Source organism: Castor canadensis, chromosome 17 (genome assembly GCF_047511655.1).
Source record: "Castor canadensis chromosome 17, mCasCan1.hap1v2, whole genome shotgun sequence".
In the NCBI taxonomy this organism is placed as follows: Eukaryota; Metazoa; Chordata; class Mammalia; order Rodentia; family Castoridae; genus Castor; species Castor canadensis.
The window spans coordinates 2,878,184-2,884,712 of record NC_133402.1 but is presented as its reverse complement, the minus strand read 5'-3'; positions in this window follow the sequence as shown (position 1 = coordinate 2,884,712).

Sequence of the window (6,529 nt, the reverse complement as noted above, 5' to 3'; positions counted from 1 at the left end):
ATTGGCCTCAGTTGCTTTAAGGTATCTGCTTTAGTTTCTCTGCATTAAGGGCAACAAATGCTAGCTAGTTTTTTAGGTGTCTTACCTATCCTCACCCCTTCCTTGTGTGCTCTCACTTTTATCATGTGCTCATAGTCCAATCCCCTTATTGTGTTTGCCCTTGATCTAATGTCCACATATGAGGGAGAACATACGATTTTTGGTCTTTTGAGCCAGGCTAACCTCACTCAGAATGATGTTCTCCAATTCCATCCATTTACCAGCGAATGATAACATTTCGTTCTTCTTCATGGCTGCATAAAATTCCATTGTGTATAGATACCACATTTTCTTAATCCATTCGTCAGTGCTGGGGCATCTTGGCTGTTTCCATAACTTGGCTATTGTGAATAGTGCCGCAATAAACATGGATGTGCAGGTGCCTCTGGAGTAACAGTCTTTTGGGTATATCCCCAAGAGTGGTATTGCTGGATCAAATGGTAGATCAATGTCCAGCTTTTTAAGTATCCTCCAAATTTTTTTCCAGAGTGGTTGTACTAGTCTACATTCCCACCAACAGTGTAAGAGGGTTCCTTTTTCCCCGCATCCTCGCCAACACCTGTTGTTGGTGGTGTTGCTGATGATGGCTATTCTAACAGGGGTGAGGTGGAATCTTAGTGTCGTTTTAATTTGCATTTCCTTTATTGCTAGAGATGGTGAGCATTTTTTCATGTGTTTTCTGGCCATTTGAATTTCTTCTTTTGAGAAAGTTCTGTTTAGTTTACTTGCCCATTTCTTTATTGGTTCATTAGTTTTGGGAGAATTTAGTTTTTTAAGTTCCCTGTATATTCTGGTTATCAGTCCTTTGTCTGATGTATAGTTGGCAAATATTTTCTCCCACTCTGTGGGTGTTCTCTTCAGTTTAGAGACCATTTCTTTTGATGAACAGAAGCTTTTTAGTTTTATGAGGTCCCATTTATCTATGCTATCTCTTAGTTGCTGTGCTGCTGGGGTTTCATTGAGAAAGTTCTTACCTATACCTACTAACTCCAGAGTATTTCCTACTCTTTCTTGTATCAACTTAAGAGTTTGGGGTCTGATATTAAGATCCTTGATCCATTTTGAGTTAATCTTGGTATAGGGTGATATACATGGATCTAGTTTCAGTTTTTTGCAGACTGCTAACCAGTTTTCCCAGCAGTTTTTGTTGAAGAGGCTGCTATTTCTCCATCGTATATTTTTGCTCCTTTGTCAAAGATAAGTTGCTTATAGTTGTGTGGCTTCATATCTGGATCCTCTATTCTGTTCCACTGGTCTTCATGTCTGTTTTTGTGCCAGTACCATGCTGTTTTTATTATTATTGCTTTGTAATATAGTTTGAAGTCAGGTATTGTGATACCTCCTGCATTGTTCTTTTGACTGAGTATTGCCTTGGCTATTCGTGGCCTCTTGTGTTTCCATATAAATTTAACAGTAGATTTTTCAATCTCTTTGATGAATGTCATTGGAATTTTGATGGGAATTGCATTAAACATGTAGATTACTTTTGGGAGTATAGACATTTTTACTATGTTGATTCTACCAATCCATGAGCATGGGAGATCTCTCCACTTTCTATAGTCTTCCTCAATCTCTTTCTTCAGAAGTGTATAGTTTTCCTTGTAGAGGTCTTTCACATCTTTTGTTAGGTTTACACCTAGGTATTTGATTTTTTTTGAGGCTATTGTAAATGGAATTGTTTTCATACATTCTTTTTCCGTTTGCTCATTGTTAGTGTATAGAAATGCTAATGATTTTTCTATGTTGATTTTATATCCTGCTACCTTGCTATAGCTATTGATGATGTCTAGAAGCTTCTGAGTAGAGTTTTTTGGGTCTTTAAGGTATAGGATCATGTCGTCTGCAAACAGGGATATTTTGACCGTTTCTTTACCTATTTGTATTCCTTTTATTCCTTCTTCTTGCCTAATTGCTCTGGCTAGGAATTCCAGTACTATGTTGAATAGGAGTGGAGATAGTGGGCATCCTTGTCTGGTTCCTGATTTTAGAGGGAATGGTTTTAATTTTTCTCCGTTAAGTATAATGCTGGCTGTAGGTTTGTCATATATAGCTTTTATAATCTTGAGGAACTTTCCTTCTATTCCTAGTTTTCTTAGAGCTTTTATCATGAAATGATGTTGGATCTTATCAAAGGCTTTTTCTGCATCTATTGAGATGATCAAGTGGTTTTTGTCTTTGCTTCTGTTAATGTGGTTTATTACGTTTATTGATTTTCGTATGTTGAACCACCCCTGCATCCCTGGGATGAAGCCCACCTGGTCGTGTTGAATAATCTTTTTGATGTGTTGCTAAATTCGATTTGCCATTATTTTGTTGAGGATTTTTGCATCAATGTTCATTAAGGAGATTGGCCTATAGTTCTCCTTTTTGGAGGTGTCTTTGCCTGGTTTTGGGATAAGTGTAATAGTGGCTTCATAAAATGTGTTTGGCAGTTTTCCTTCCCTTTCTATTTCATGGAACAGTTTAAGGAGGGTTGGTATCAGTTCTTCTTTAAAGGTCTGATAGAATTCAGCAGAGAATCCATCAGGTCCTGGACTTTTCTTTTTGGGGAGACTCTTGATTGCTGCTTCAATTTCATTTTGTGTTATAGGTCTATTCAGGTGATTAATTTCCTCTTGGTTCAGTTTTGGATGATCATATGTATCTAGAAATCTGTCCATTTCTTCTAGATTTTCAAATTTATTTGAATATAGGTTCTCAAAGTAGTCTCTGATGATTTCCTGGACTTCCATGGTGTTTGTTGTTATCTCTCCTTTTGCATTCCTGATTCTACTAATTTGGGTTTTTTCTCTCCTCATTTTAGTCAGGTTTGCCAGGGGTCTATCGATCTTGTTTATTTTTTCAAAGAACCAACTTTTTGTTTCATTAATTCTTTGTATGGTTTTTTTGGTTTCTATTTCGTTGATTTCAGCTGTTATTTTTATTATTTCTCTCCTTCTATTTGTTTTGGGATTTGCTTGTTCTTGTTTTTCTAGGAGTTTGAGATGTATCATTAGGTCATTGATTTGGGATCTTTCAATCTTTTTAATATATGCACTCATGGGTATAAACTTTCCTCTCAAGACTGCCTTAGCTGTGTCCCATAGGTTCTGGTAGGTTGTGTTTTCATTTTCATTGACTTCTAGGAACTTTTTAATTTCCTCTTTTATTGCATCGATGATCCATTCTTCATTAAGTAATGAGTTATTTAGTTTCCAGCTGTTTGCATGTTTTTTGTCTTTACTTTTGTTGTTGAGTTCTACTTTTACTGCATTGTGGTCAGATAGTATGCATGGTATTATTTCTATTTTCTTATATTTGCTGAGGCTTGCTTTGTGCCCTAGGATATGATCTATTTTGGAGAAGGTTCCATGGGCTGCTGAGAAGAATGTATATTGTGTAGAGGTTGGATGAAATGTTCTGTAGACATCTACTAGGTCCACTTGATCTATTGCATATTTTAGATCTTGGATTTCTTTATTGAGTTTTTGTTTGGATGACCTATCTATTGATGATAATGGAGTGTTAAAGTCTCCCACAACCACTGTGTTGGCGTTTATATATGCTTTTAGGTCTTTCAGGGTATGTTTGATGAAATTGGGTGCGTTGACATTGGGTGCATACAGATTGATGATTATTATTTCCTTTTGGTCTATTTCCCCTTTTATTAGTATGGAATGTCCTTCTTTATCTCGTTTGATCAATGTAGGTTTGAAGTCTACTTTGTCAGAGATAAGTATTGCTACTCCTGCTTGTTTTCGGGGGCCATTGGCTTGGTAAATCTTCTTCCAGCCTTTCATCCTAAGCATATGCTTATTTCTGTCGGTGAGATGAGTCTCCTGTAAGCAACAAATTGTTGGATCTTCTTTTTTAATCCATTTTGTCAAACGGTGTCTTTTGATGGGTGAATTAAGTCCATTAACATTAAGTGTTAGTACTGATAGGTATGTGGTGATTCCTGCCATTTAGTTATCTTAGTTGTTTGAAGGTTTGATTGTGTGTACCTAACTTGATGTTACTCTCTACTGTCTTGCTTTTTCTTATCCTGTGGTTTGGTGCTGCCTGCCTTTTCATGGTTAAGTTGGGTGTCACTTTCTGTGTGCAGGATCCCTTGCAGAATCTTTTGTAATGGTGGCTTTGTGGTCACATATTGTTTTAGTTTCTGCTTATCATGGAAGACTTTTATTGCTCCATCTATTTTGAATGATAGTTTTGCTGGGTAGAGTATCCTGGGGTTGAAGTTATTTTCATTCAGTGCCCGGAAGATCTCACCCCACGCTCTTCTTGCTTTTAATGTTTCTGTTGAGAAGTCTGCTGTGATTTTGATGGGTTTACCTTTGTATGTTACTTGTTTTTTCTCTCTTGCAGCCTTCAATATTCTTTCCTTAGTTTCTGAACTTGTTGTTTTAATGATGATATGTCGTGGAGTAGTTCTATTTTGATCTGGTCTGTTTGGTGTCCTGGAGGCCTCTTGCATTTGTATGGGAATATCTTTCTCTAGATTTGGGAGATTTTCCGTTATTATTTTGTTGAATATATTACGCATTCCCTTCGCTTGCACCTCTTCTCCTTCTTCGATGCCCATGATTCTCAAGTTTGGTCTTTTGATGGAGTCAGTGAGTTCTTGCATTTTCTTTTCACAGGTCTTGAGTTGTTTAATTACTAGTTCTTCAGTTTTTCCTTTAATTACCATTTCATCTTCAAGTTCTGAGATTCTGTCTTCTGTTTGTTCTGTTCTGCTGGATTGGCCTTCCGTTTTGTTTTGCAGTTCTGTTTCGTTCTTTTTTCTGAGGTTTTCCATATCCTGGCTGTTTTCTTCTTTATTGTTGTCTATTTTTGTCCTGAGTTCATTTATCTGTTTATTCATTGTGTTCTCTCTTTCACTTTGGTGTTTATACAGTGCTTCTATGGTTTCCTTTATTTCTTCTTTTGCTTTTTCAAATTCTCTATTTTTATTGTCTTGGAATTTCTTGAGTGTCTCCTGTACATTTTGGTTGACCCTATCCAGTATCATCTCTATAAAATTCTCATTGAGTACTTGTAGTATGTCTTCTTTTAAATTATTCTTGTAGGCTTCATTGGGTCCTTTGGCATAGTTTATCTTCATTTTGTTGGAGTCTGGTTCTGAGTTTCTGTTCTCTTCATTCCCCTCTGGTTCCTGTACTAATTTTTTGCTGTGGGGAAACTGGTTTCCTTGTTTTTTCTGTCTTCCTGTCATTGTCCTTGGTGTTGTTACTGTCCCTGTACTGTGTGTAATTAAGTATTTTCTAGCTTGTAATAATAACAATGGTAATATTGAGAATGGAAGAGTGAGCTGAGATGGAAAGCAAGAAGTTAAAGAAAAGGGGAAAACAAATATACAGACAAGAGGGAGAAAGCAGAACAAGGTATCAGACAAGAGAGTTTCAAAGGTATAAACAGGGAGTGTTAGTGTACTAATCGACAGTAAGCTGAACAGACAATAGAGTGACAGAGAGAGGATTGAAAATCAAAGATAAAAAAAATAAAAAATAAGTATATGAAAGTAATATCTATTTATAAAAATGAATTAAAATAAAATGGAAAATAGAAAATTAAAAAAAACAAAAAAACCCCCAAAAAACCAAAAAACTTCCAAGTTTATATGCAATGCAATTTCAGTCTTAATAATTTGGATGTCCGTCTCAATCTCCAGTCCTGGAGTTGGTGCCTCAGATGTTGTTCTGTAGTTGTCTCATCAAAGGGGATGCATAAAGTAGAACAAAACTACACTCACACACACACAGAAGAAAAAAAAAAAGCCCCACCAAGTGTCCCCAGTTCAAATGCAATACAGTTTCAGTAAGTTTTTTGGCTTGCAGGTGTAATTCGGTTGTTCTCTCATCAAAGGTAGGGAGAAAAAGAAAAAAAAAAGCGTCTGGAGGCAGTTCTGAGAGTGGTATCTGCAACTGTGGCTTGCCTGCCTGCTGCTCTCAGCCTGTAGCTGGCGGCGTTATTTATGCAGATCTCTGGGGTGAGCTTAGCACTCACCTGGTCCCACAGGCTTTGTTTGCTCAGAGTTCTCCTGTGCGGGGGAGGGGGGCCTCTGCTACAGGCTTTTCCCTTTCCAAGCACTGGGAAAGGCGACACTGCCCCGCGTTGTCAGGCCTGCATGTTTATTTACAGTTCACGTGGGAAGTGGGTCTTCCCTCCTCTCACAAGCGTCCCCGCTCCTGGTTGCTGGCGCGCCCCGCTCCCGCCAGAGCCTCTCCGGCCCGCCCGGCTCGTTTATTTACAGTCCTGGGAAGGATTCCCTTCCCCCAATCTTCAGCGCTCAGGGCGCCCCACCCTCTTTCCAGTGTGTCTTAACTGTTCTTATTGCTTAGTACTCAGTTTCTCTTTTTTTCCTGGGTGGAGGTCAGTCTGTCCAGGGGGCTATGCTGCTCTGGCCCAGGCTTGTCTGTGGGGGAACCGCGGTACCGCAAAGCTCACCTGGTCTGCGTCTTCCCAAGCCGTATGGGCGCCGGCCACTGGCGGCCCGGGGGCCTCCTCG